Raw genomic sequence first — 13739 nt, 5'->3', positions numbered from 1 at the left:
CTGCTTTACACAGTCACCCCACACTGTAACTTGTTTATCAGAGTAACAATGCTGGTCAGAACAGTAGTAAAAATTGCAACTCCTAGCCCAAAATCTGCAAGAGTTTTATTTCTCTGATGTTCTTTTTTTTTTTTTACTTTTTTGTTTCAAGCAGTTCACCTCAGAAATTAAAGTGAATGTAATCATGAGGAGCTGCAAGCCTGAAGACAACACAAGAGTGTGACAAATTATTCAGCATAATAATTTATGATGAATAAATTATTTAAAAAAGGACATAAATAATGCCATTTATTCTAAATTATGCATGAACAAAGGAGGACATAAATCTTGCTAAATAAATATCCAGATATAATTTTGCAATAATGTCATGACATTATTAATCTCATGACAAATTTGTGAATCCCAAATACTCAAGTCCCAGTTCTATATTCAGTTTCAGAGTTGTAGCAGACCCTTTCATCTTCTGCTTCTCACAAACATTTTAAAATGCACATTTTCTTTCCTTTTTTTTCCTCTTAAAATTTGCATTCATGCTACAAATCAAAAATCTGGGTCAGTCTAATCAGCAGCAGGGTATGTTTTACCTTTTCCGCTCAATGAGGAGAAACATAATTTGACGCTTTCTCAGAGTGATTGATTGCAACTGTATTCCTGTCAACATCGTCAAAAAGATAACAGTTATTAGCTTAATTTTAATGCTCAGGTCAGAGTTTGTAGAAGTTTGGAAAAGTTTAATGTGACCTGGTTTTATGTGAGTAAAACATCAATTTTGGAGCTCTAGCAAAGTGATGGGATTGGAGCAGATAAATAATGACAGGTCATTTTCTTATATTATACATATGCCTGTGGTTGCCTCCATCCATCTTTAATCCATTACTAATGCTTTTTGTTTGGGTCAGGGTCGCAATTGTATCAAGGTAAGCAGACTTTCCCCTGCAGCTCCTACCTAATGTATTATCCACCATAAAGTAAGAACATGGCAACGTCATCCCCAAAAGAACATCACAGATTGTGAAGTTTCCAGCACCCAGATAAACAAACAAACAAAAAAGCCTTGACATTTTAATTTCATTCTAAGGAATGAAAGAAAAAGTATAAGCTCAAGATTAATCTGTGCTCATAAAATTCCTTGAAGAGATACAATTTCTCATTTATTGCACACCTTTGAGGCCATTCTTTCTTCTCCTGGCAAACGTAAACCAAATGAGACACTCCTGTGAATAGCTCTATTTGAGCTGGGGAAGAAAAATGAAAAAGTGCTGAAGTGCAAACCTAAATTAATCCTATGCATAACAGCTCTGTGGTCTCAGAGGAGCCACCAATTCTGTCAGGAATATATTGAACTTTTGACGATAAAGAGCTGTTGGGAGTAAAGCTCCCTGACCCATATGTGTACCTTGGTAAGCCGTCCTATATTTATTACTTTGAGGATCAAATTATCTGCAGGTCACACATTTGAAAATGCCTGTTATTGATGGGAACCTCTTTTCAAAAAAATCAAATGACTCTTAATTTAAGGAGAGAATATGAACTTGGATAGATAACTACTATATTATATTTTATGAAATATAAAATAGAAAACAATTAAGTTTTCATCTGAATAATGATTCTAAGCCAGACTTCAAACACAAAACTGTGTGTTTTACATTTATTTCACACTTGGTTACGCAGCAGAGTAAATGAGGCAACAAGAAGCTTCGGTCCAGGAATGAAGCAACTGGATGTAAATATTTGAAACTTTTCAAACTTTCGCCAGGTCTGAGTAGATTCTGGGGTTTTTGGCCTGACTGTGGAGCATTGAGGTGAAGTCTGCAGAGAGGACAAGAGGTTCCTGGGAGAACACAGAGAGTCAAAGCTAAACACCGTGGCATGCTGGGACAAAGATTTCCACTGTTATTGATTATTCAATGAAGAATGAGTGTCTCTCCAGAGGTGAGCTGATGAGTTAATGACCAACTTTGTTACATGCTTTAAAACAAGCCACAGCAACCACAGCAATGTGAGATTGTCTGGAAATGTGACACTAGTCTCTTTCCAGTTTTTTTTTTATATTAATGTTTTTATTGAGAAAGCACATTACAATACAATTATACTGATTACGTTCACATTTTTACATGCTTTCTCTGTTTTCTTACTCTTTTGACAGGAGAAAGAAAAAAAAAACAAAAAACAAACAAAACAAAACAAAAAACATCAACAACCAAAACTTAAAATGGGAGCGGCGGGGCGGCCTGGGTACCAACCAATAATTGACATCACATATCAAATTAGAGCATCAATCTGAATGACAGCAAGGTTTACAAAAAAATCAGACATAACAGGTTTGACATATTCTGTCCACTTTGACCATATCTTGTAGAAAGTGTCTCTCTGCACATTAATGGAAAATGACAGTCTCTCCAGTAGATAAATCTCTTTCACTACGTTTATCCAGTCATCAGCTGCTGGAGGTTCCCGTTTAACCCATTTTCTTGTGAGGGCCTTTTTGCTCTCGGCCAGTAAAATGAACAGAAGTTTTTGATCGTTGTAGTTCAGTTTGTCAACCGGTATGTTACATAAAAATATGCATTCAAAAGTTAAAGGAAAATTATCTGTGATTTGAGACCAATATTGCTGAATGGTTTGGCAGTCCCAGAAAATATGGAAATGATTGGCACCATCCCTTCCACATCTCCAGCAGGTAATTTCCAGCTTTTAATTATGATTTACAATTTGTAAACCAAAAATAAGAATAGGAATAAAGTTGTTTCATAATAGCCTTCCATGATTAAGAAAATCTGTAAAAAAAATGCTAAGAAACTTGAATGGTCCTCTAAATGTAATTCCTAAAAGATGTTAGCTTACAGATTACAGTGATCATTAGATGGTACCTTAAATACAATCAGAACCACAAATAAAGTTTATAAAGCAGAACAGATTCAATATCTTTGCTTGTTTTGTCCAGATTTGCTACAATGTTAATTAATTGCTATTTAATATTGCATTTTATATAAATCTATTATAAGATATGAATTGCAGTTTCATTTCATTTGGTTCATTAAGTCATTTGAACTTTTGAAATCACATCAGAGATTAAAAAATTAAATCAAATGTCACCATTGAGGAAGAAGCAGTTATTGCATCATTTCCCTCATGGTAGCAAAACTGTTTTTCCATCAAGGATTTTTATAATATTGACTTTCAACTTATGCAACCAGCTGTTGCATTAATGAAAAAAGAAAACATAATGAATAAAGATTTTCTTACATTTCTTTTATATACTATGGTTATGGTTTGTTGAAAGAGCAAAGTGACTTCTAACCTCACCAAACCTTAGAGGGATCCATGTCTCCAAATGAGGAGATATCATGACTGTGCTTTAACTGACAGCAAGGTGGACATGTGTGTGTGTGTGTGTGTGTGTGTGAGAGTGCGTGTGTGTGTGTGTGTGTGTGTGTGCGTGTGCGTGTGCGTGTGTGTGTGTGTGTGTGTGTGGGTGTGTGTGTGTGTGAGAGTGTGTGTTTGTTGTGCTGACTGCAGCTGCCCCGGGCCCTGAGCCCAGATCCGGCAACACGCAATTAACATCACTTCATAGGGCAACCTAATCAACAGTTTCACAGCAAAAGAAGGCATCTGCCATTTGAATTAGTGGAAGCGTTTTGCTCATCCTGTACACATTTATAAGTGTGTTAAACAAGCTCACAAATACAGCATGGAATGCTTTATCCACATGTCAGGACAGTTTTCCTATAAAACTCAAAAAAAACCCTAAAGGCAGCAAACGGTATTAAATTTTTTGCGTGATTAATGTAAATCTAATTTGTAACCTCCTGAACTGAGGTTTTATTCAAATGTTTCAGTTTGCACAGCAGTAGTAACAGGTTTGGATGAAGGCACATCGCCTCTGGGGTTGAGTTGAAAGCACTAATGTTAGATGATCCTTCCACCCCACCATGATCAGAATTTAGCTCAATCTTTCATGAATATTAAAAAGTGGCTGAAATTTGCCCTCCATTAGTTAATTAACCAAACATGATTCCTGGCCATTTTCCAAGGCATGCATATTTTTCATTTTGAACATGCCTTGGTTACCAACTTAGTTCAATTCACAGAATCAGAATCTTAAAAAAATAGCTATGAAAGTTTAGGTTTGTCCATGAAATATATTATTTTTTTAATACAGATTTCAGTCCTTTCTGAGATTCGTGAGATTGAAGTGTCCCTGAGGTGGCAGAACCTTTAAAGTCTGTTCAAAAAGATTTCTGAAAAGATTTTCCATGATTGCAGCAACCTTTGAGTATTTTTTATTCTAAATAATCCAGAGGAGTTGTACATTTGAATACTAATGTCCTAATCAGTCAGGTAGGACACTGCAGGCCTGAGTTCTGTGGCCAATGTCACTTTGAACTCATTGTGTAAAGCAGAGCAGCTGATTGTTCAGATGATTCATTTCTGTGCTGATGATGTTTCAACTACAGACTGTGTTTCTGCTTGTGTAAATGTTTAACATCATCAGATGGAATTTTTTTTCCCTTAAACTGCATCACCAAATCACCAGTTCTCTTATTAAATTAAAACATGTCTTCAATAATTATCAAATGCAGAGTACTCGAGCTATGTACACTTTATTTACATTCCACATGCAAGTTCAGGCCTAATCATAAAAGCAATAAAACTGGAACTAAACTTAAAAGTAAAAAAGACAATTAACTGTATGATTCTACAAAAAAAGAAAAGATCCCAAAAAACTGAACATTTCAAAGGGCATTAACTTATGGCCTGTGACCTGAGCAGAAGGTGATACTGCAAAAATCAAATTTGCTGAAATTGGTAATGTAATTTTGAGAAACAACCTTATGAGGTGAAATATGTTCCCACCAGACTCTTATGGCAAAAAAAGTATTAAAAAGTTAGACACAATTTTAGAAAACAGTCAAACTGATATATTTTCAGATAGAAAATAAGGCAAGTCTTAAAGAAAAAAAGAAACAGCCATTTGAATCTAAAAAATTTACTATAAGTGCCATGCTAACAAAAAAAAAAAGAAAACATAACAAAGGGAGCTCTCCAGGCTCAGTTTTTCTGTGTTTAGTTGTGTTTCATTGGATGAAGCCGTTCAGTGAACTATTGCTGCCACTAACTTTGTTTTCATAGAAAGTTATCTGGGCTCCCTGGCTCAGTGCTTGAATGGATTATTGACTGAGCTTTTGCTGGAGTTAGCTATCCCTGCTCTCTGTTGCCTCTTACTATACAGTTCCTTTATTTGTTTGCAAAGATAAGTCCCTGACTAAACTGCCTTTGGCCCTTCACAGATGACCAGTAGAGCTGACCATCTCTTGTAGGGATGTGGGCTTTCCTAAAAAGAAACCTGCATTGCAACAATTCAGGATGAGTGGAGGGAGGAGCTCATCTATCCACCCAGTCATTCAACCTCTCTACCTGCTTAAACTTGCAAGGTCCTGGAGGTAACAAGGAGGAGGGAAGTTGTTGGTTAACTTCAGTGGTAGTTGGGCATAATCTGACTTAAACTCTGGACAGGTTTGCCAGTCAATCACATGGAAACTAAGGAGCATTCAGGAGACATGACCATATATACACACACTCACCACTGGCAGCTCTAAAAGTAATACATTTTCCGAGCTTGAATTGAACTGTGGGAAGAGTCATACCAAAAATAACCTACATGGGAAAAACCTGCAAACTTGTTCAGAAGCTCAAACCAAGTACCTTCTTGCTGCGAGGGAATGACACTAAGAACATTTGTGTCAGGTACAAATAAATTGTGCAAAACACTTTGGTGGCACTGGGTGGATATCAGAAACTTCAGCTTGAATAATATTATATTCTGGTTGTTTGAGCAAAACTCCATGAGTTTGATTTTGTTTGATTTCCAGAAGGATCATCAGAAACTTATCATGACTAAAGTCCAGTGATTGCTTGATCTCCATCCTGCAAAACTCATTCAATATAAACTATTTTATCAGTTGTCCTGGCATTTCTGGGGCTGGTGTTGGTGCCTGACACACTTGGCATGCCAGTAGTTGACCCCAGTTGGAACCATCAGTGGTTCTCAGAAAGTCTAATCCCCATTTCTGTTGTCTTTACATCCAACCACTAGCTGCAGATCCGGCTTGCCCCTCCACAACTACATCTTTAAAAGGGAAATATTTCTTTCCACTGTTGCCACATGCTTGCTCTGTTTGAGCAATCCCTACAAAGTCAATGAATTGATGCACTATCCCAGTATTTGAGACAGCTTCATTTCTAAATTTGAGCTATTTAGTAATATAAAATAAATGTTTGAAAAAAGGTAATTCAAACTCCTACCTTATTTTTGTGATTATTACTGAGCGCAGAACCATCTGCTTCTTTACATGCAACTCATACAGTGTAAAAAATAAGAGCTTCCTTTCCTTTTTGCCCTTTCTGCTGACAGGCAAGCATTTGGTCACATATGGCTAACACCCTAAAAACTAATCACCGCTGCTCAGCCCTCACCATGTCTAATGATGTAATACCTCGCACAATGTTCCACCAGCAGATCCAAGTGGACAGCCTCCAACACACTGAATTAAACTAAATCAGTCACCTTGCATGGGGAAATTTCCAGAAAACAAGAGAAAATCTCTGTTTCTCTCAGCCTTATTTCCCTGAACACCTGTGGAGGTGAATCACGATCGGACTTTGTCCTACCTGCTGTATTTACTACCACTGCTGTCTGCAGGGACATCAATACTCCACAGAATGCTAATGTTCTCAGTTGCAATTTACACTGATGTCAATACACATCGCTAATGAGCTCTGGTGATTGTTTGCTGACAGCATGTCATGACGGCTTTCAAGAGATTATTTCAGGGACAATTTATCAAGGTGTCCTTTCTAGGCAAGCAGGTGAAGCAAACACAGAGACACTCCTAGAATGCAGGTTTCAACCTTCAGCGGCCGAAGTATAACTGTAATTTATTTGATCGAGGTATGGGTATGCATGGTCATGCCTGTGAGATTGAAAAACTTTCACTGAGCACTCTACGGGTGTCACATTTGAAATGATTGTGAAATTAATTCCTGCAACTCAGCTAATGGTCCCAGTCTACTTCTCTGGCAGCCACTTTTCAATTTAATCGAAGCAGAAGATTGATTTTCCATAGCAGACTTCACCGCAATGGAAACTCTGACTGGAGAAAAGGTCCTTCTGTCAAGAAAATTATTTTAAGTTGACTTGTTTCACTTGTTATTACTGTGTGGGTAGAACTGATATATCCACAGCATAACCACACAAAGAGCAGCTTTTTACAACTGATTACTTTCTCAAAACACCGTCTGGATTCTAGGAATATTTTTGTTGACCACATTTCTAGATACTTGACTGGACATGAGATGAAATGATGACATGTTTGGACCAATTCGGCAGAGAACAGTGGCATCTGACAGAATCTCTATCCCTGGGCTGAATTTATTTATTTATTCATTTGTTTACCCAGCTCCTCAATCTCAGTCTAAGTTTGGCAAAGATGTGGGCTGAGCTGACAGGATAGCAATTCTTTAGGATAATTATGCCTAAAATAGAAACCCTACTAGGCTGGTATGTTTGTGACAACAGTGCACTTTGTTTAAGTGGACTTTCACAGAAACATAAAGTATTTACCTGAAAGGCATTTTGTGGTGAAGTGTACTAAACTGTAATAATAAACTGAGAATCAAATCCAGAGTTGCAGTATAATCAAATCTTATGTATGACTGCATGTAGTTGGCATGCAGCAGCAGGAACATTTATCTCAATCATTTAGATTGAAAGTTTCGTGCATCTCCACATACATGAGCAGTAATCTTACTCAAAAAACGCAGACCTTTTCTCTCTCACACACACACACACGCACACACACACTCCCTCAGTGTAGTCTCAAGGTAAACAAAGTTATCATCTTCCATTAGCATCCTGTTGACCTGCTCATGACTGATATTAATCAGCTGGTAATTATGTGATCAAGTTGCGAGAGCCGGAGAATAACTTTTTGAAGTTTTTATAGATTGTTTGTTCAGGATATTATCCGATTCAACATCATAAGCCATGTGCAGTGTCATTTTAATGTTCAACATCCAGTTAACTCTGGTATTATTTCTTCAAAAGATGTTTGTTTCCATTTTGAAAAACAGAAATTTCCCCAAACCAATAGTCTCACAAATATGTCACAACTCATCATGGAACATAAAGATCTGCTCTGTACATGATGCTCTGACGTTGGTAGATAACTGGTGTTTACATTTTAAAATAGCGTATTGTCTGCTTCACAAATTTCTATAGATTAATTAATATAGTTTACATATAGGCTCTTATTTGCTTTAGAGCCACAAGCAAAAATACCCAGACAAATGAAACATGTTGTAGAATAAAAAATCTTAAATAGAAGCTCATCATCCTCAATCTAAACAGAAGTTCAAGAACATTTGGGAAAGTTGGAGATATGATTTTTTTCTTCTTTTGTTGATTTTTTTTTAATTTGCTTTAGTTTTTCAAATCACCAGACTGACTGATTCTGGTTCTACTGGACATTTGCTGTTACTGAAGGGAACTTATCCTTTTGGTTGCCGTTACATTCATAGTCAGCATTAGTACTACTCAACTTCCCACTGTTGGTCAATGCCCATCCTAATACAATTTGCCGGATTTCCTTAGACATCCAAATTTTTTACCTATTTGAATAATAAACTGAAATTCATTACATTGTTCAATTGTTTCAAACTGAGATTTTTTGATTCAGTTTGAGTCTGTCTGTACAACTGAATTGCATTTTCTGCTTTTGTAAAATACCTCGAGATAATAGTTGTTGTGAATCTGTGTAACATAAAGAAACTACACCAAAATTATTCCAAGAGCACATTGACAAGTCATACAGAATGTTTCAGAAGAAGCCAGAACACACACAAAGGACTGCAGTCCTCCAGCTGAGATCATGGTTCAAAAATAAGGCTTGTAATAAGGCTAAGACTACGTGGTTTTAAAATTTCTATAGAGATGTACTTCATATTTCCAATCATTTTTTCTCTTCCAGAATTACAAAGTGAGATTAAGAATCACTAACAAATAAATACAAATTCCTTGAAAGCTTTTTTTTTTTTTTTTTTAGCTTTGCAGACTTGTGTTTTCACCTTCAGCTCCAAAAATTCTACTTTCCTTCTGAACCATTTTCAAGTTTAATCAATGCATCTCTGAGTAAAAGAAACTACCTGCACCAACTCCATGGTGACTCAGCAATATTTATTTTATTATTTTTTTGCAGAATAAAGTAAAACAAAATAAAATAAAATAAAATAAACTCTTTTTTCTCACCCCAAGGTTTGGTAAAAAACAGAGAAGCTACAGTTTCTGTTCACCTTCATCCTTTGAGATGCAGAAGATTAGCAGCACATATAAATATTACATTACTCAAAGGGAAGAAAACAACAATTCCGAGAAAAGGTCGGCTGTTCCCAGAAAAACATAAAGATTTTCTAGTCATTCTGCAAAGTTGTTAATATTCTCCATGTTACTTTCTTGCAAATACTAACTCAGAACACGATCTGCAATATTAATACATCCTAAGGTTTTAAAATTTTCCATCAACAAAGACTCAAAACATGACAGTTATATTTACTAAAGAGCTAATCGTTTGTTTTTTATTTAGTACAGAAGAAGACACATTTTAGGATACCAATGATGTTCGCTTCAGCAAAACTAATGCTTAATATGAAACTAAATCATTTCACCTGCATCAACACATCTTTTCACTTATTTAAAGCTAACATTCTAAAATGTTGATGCAAAATTCTTATTTTTAATGTAATTTTGTATTTCAATGTCTGGTTATCCAACAGCCTAAGATATTTGTCTGACAATTTCAAAGATGTGATTTTATTTATTTATTTTTGCTTTCTTCAGATTATTGTACAATTTTTCTGCAGAGGGGAGAAGGTGCCAGATGGTGGCAGCACTGTGCTGCCAAGCCACAAAATCAGGATGCACGGCAGTCCTCTCCTGAGATATAATTACTTGAGGATGGGGTGTTTGTGTTTGTAAAAAGAGTGCTGCATATACAGCATATTTATGAGGAATAATTCAAAAAAATCATACAGCTGAATCATGAAAATTGAACATTTTCTCTCCCAGTTTCTCATCAATATTCAACAACAATGTTATTGTTTATCAGTGCATTTAGATCCAAACTTACAATCCAAATGGTGTAGACTTTACTTGTATAAAACATAAATTAATGAGAACTCCTGCAGGGTTAATTCCTCTTCCTGTGTAAGATGCATTCCCTATCTCAGGCAGAAAGAAGAGATGAGGCCATTTTCACATGCAGCAGCCAAGATTGTTTCTGAAATCTAGAAATATAAGTCAGTGAAAAACAACAGCTGTCAAAAGGCTCAATCCAAACTGGCTGAAAATATGTTATTGAATAAGACTAAGAGAAATTATAAAAAGTGCCTAATATGAGGTACATTTTATTCAGATCAGCTTCTGCAGGAGCCTCCAGCGAAACTGTTAAGTTTGCTCCTCTTTCGGTTTCAGCAAGTTAGATGGTTCAAAGAAACTGGAAGAACTCAGACATGCTCTATTTATATGCCATAAAGATCAAGTCTCCTGCTTTGTGGATTCTTCCTGAAATGGCAGTTCAGAAAAATGCTCTCAGTGGCTCCTTTGACTGTGTTGATAATATTAGATGCATTTGTCATAACCCTCCTTGATGCAGGTTGTCCTTGCAAGTTGATTGTGAAGTTCCAAAGAATAGGAAGTGTAATGAGTCTGGAATAGTTTAACATCTCCCACATGTATGGATCCCCAGGTAAAGGACTTCATCTGAAATCTAAATTGCTTTTTGATTATTTTTTTGCCTCCTAAGCCACATCCTCTTCACTCTACCCAAACGCCAAAAGTCAGTTTAACTTTTGTTTTAGCGGAAATATTTCTAATAATTGACCTGACTGGTTAGACTTTACTTGGATTAACTAATTGTGATTGTATTTTTTTTTAAGTAGAAAACAAATCTATGTGATTTATTCAACAAAGAGATAATACCAAACAAAAAAAGCACAAAATCAAAAAGACGAAGAGCTTATGATTTGATCTGGCAGCTAAGCTTGTTAGCTGATTTATGAATAAGACTATCAAATTTAAAAATGTATTTCTTCTCAGCACTTTATCACTAAAATATGTGCAGTTAATGACAAAACATACATTCTTAAAATTTCTCTTTCATTTGTTATGATGTTTTTTAGTTTTAGCTAATTTCACAATGGACAGTGTTGGTGTCTAAAGCCAATTTTTAAGGTTGAGGTAACAGAATGTGGATTTTCATTAGAATGGCTGCAGTTGTTAAAGCAGAAGAGGGAAGCAGGCAAGCAGTGAGAAGAACTAAGACATAGGATACAGTTTGATGTATTCTGCCAGTGCTGAGGGTCTTGGAGGCCCTGGATGGATTGTGAGGATGATGAAAACAAAGAGAGAAACTGGGGAGAGAAGAAGAAGAAAAGTCAGAGAGGAAAAGGAATTTTTGAAGGAGCAGAAGGAACGGAGGACGATATATCCTTGTTACTCCATATGGGGTCCTGAAGTCTCCGCTGGGCTTTTCACCAGTTTGATTAACAGCATAACTATCGTTTGATTTGTACTATTATGTATATTAAAGACGTGAATACAATTGTGCGGTTTGCCTTTTATTCTGTCTTAAACAGGTTGTCAGATTTTTTTTTATATAATTAGCTATAACATGTATGCATTTCAGGAAACCACTTTCTTATTCATAAAAATGTCCTTGATTCAAAGAACACCAGGCAAAACAGCCTGTATTAGCATTCTACATCATATTCCTAAAATCAAACTATTAGACAGTTTGACTTTAGGAATATGATGCAAGTATATTCCTTAGGAATATTTGCTAATACCACATCAACCACATCATATTCCCTCCTCCTGCAAGACAGAGGAGGAGGGCAACTGTCTTGATTTAAAGTCAAGACAGTCTGAATGAACATCTTCTTAGATTGTTTATTTATTATGATCAAGCTGCATTCAGAACTACCAAGATAATGTCCACAGATAATTTATGGGATTTTTCAGGCTTTTTGAAAACCTCAAATATGAGGATGAGATATTTTTTTAAAATTTGTAATAAAATCTTTTTTTTAAATATTCAACATTTTTAAATCTTCCATATATTTTTTGGTCCATCTTGACATAACATCAATATTGCTGCACATTTACCAACTATTCATTCATGATGAGCATCTCCTTTTCCACCACATCCCAAAGGAGCTTTATCAGATCCAGATGTAGGAAATGTGAAGACCATCAAAGAACATTGTTTTCACCATCATATATAAGAACCCAGTTTGAAATGATTTAAGTTTTGTGACTTCTTTCTGGAGAAATCCATCTGAAAATCATAACTTTGGTCATAAAAGGGAGAACATAAAACTCAGGGAGCGTGTTGTATTTGAACTGTTTCCGGCTGTTTCAAAGAAAACCAAAGAATGCCAAGAAAATGTCCTGCACACGTTTACGCCACCTGTTGTTGCTCTGTTGGTACGAGGCAGGATGGATCAATACTTTCAAGCCATTATCTACAAATTTTGGCCCAACTGTCACAATGTCAAGCAACATAATCGTTACTTTTTGGCAAGTCTTCTGTTTATTTCTGAGTTTCCCAGTTTCCCATTCTTTCTAAGCTGAAGTAAAATAACCCCTTACGACTTTAAATGAACCTACACAATGCCCTGCGTCAACCGTGAAAACTGCCAATAAGAAGACAGCCCTGTTTGTCCTTGCAGGGATTCTGTTAAAAGCGAAACCACTTCCTGATCCAACCTAAAGCAGGTTTAGCAGAGGTGGCAACAATTTCAATCTGAAAAGCCAAAGACGACAGGGGGCATACCGACACATCTCTATTTCAATCACAGTTATTGACTAGTTAATGGCTTCAAAATGACAACCTTACCAACCCTCTCATCACACGTTTATTCAGCCATACTTACTTATGCAGATGAAGAGGTGCGCAGGAGCCTGCGAGACTGAAGAGGAGGGTATAATTTACATGCTAAAATGTTCCCCATTTGTCGAGTTGAAGATTCTTACAGCACACTGAAATATGAATCCCCTGCAGGCAAAGGCACTCAAGTGATGGAGGGGTAAAAGAAAGCTTAGTGTGTAGAAAAGCTAAATTTGTGCAATTATGGGAAAGCTGCAAGTTGGAATTAAAGCAAATGGAGAAGGAAAAAAGACATTTAGAGAAGATCTTTGTAAGGAGGAGGACCCTGCAGTGTCTCAGCACAATCAACTAATGATCAGGCCTCTTAACAATAAGTGACACCAATGCTGTGGCATGTGGACAGTTTAATCTGTTTTTTAATGATGCGCATTAAAGATCATTTAAAAGCGCATGATGAGCTGAAACAGCCTAAAAAGACGTTCACTAAAGCCAACAAGAATCTGCTTTATGATTTATTGATACATTTTACCTCCAGCGCCATAAAGTTATTTTTACGAGATACTGTAGAATAAAATGACATCAACTAAAGAATCACGCTCCCTTCAAGGTATTTCATTAGAAAACAGGAGTAATTCAAGCATGTTTTTATTGTGCTTTCTCTCTAAAACACCTCATGTCAGACCTGCTGCCCTTTTGTATTTTATCGCTCTCATTATTTTTAACGAGTCTTTGATCAAACTAGAGTGGTGTGTGCATTAATATACTCAAATCTTTCATCTACACTTTGATTAGTGC

This window comes from Poecilia formosa, unplaced genomic scaffold (genome assembly GCF_000485575.1).
Source record: "Poecilia formosa unplaced genomic scaffold, Poecilia_formosa-5.1.2 Scaffold158, whole genome shotgun sequence".
Classification (NCBI taxonomy): domain Eukaryota; kingdom Metazoa; phylum Chordata; class Actinopteri; order Cyprinodontiformes; family Poeciliidae; genus Poecilia; species Poecilia formosa.
This window is presented reverse-complemented; position numbering follows the sequence as displayed.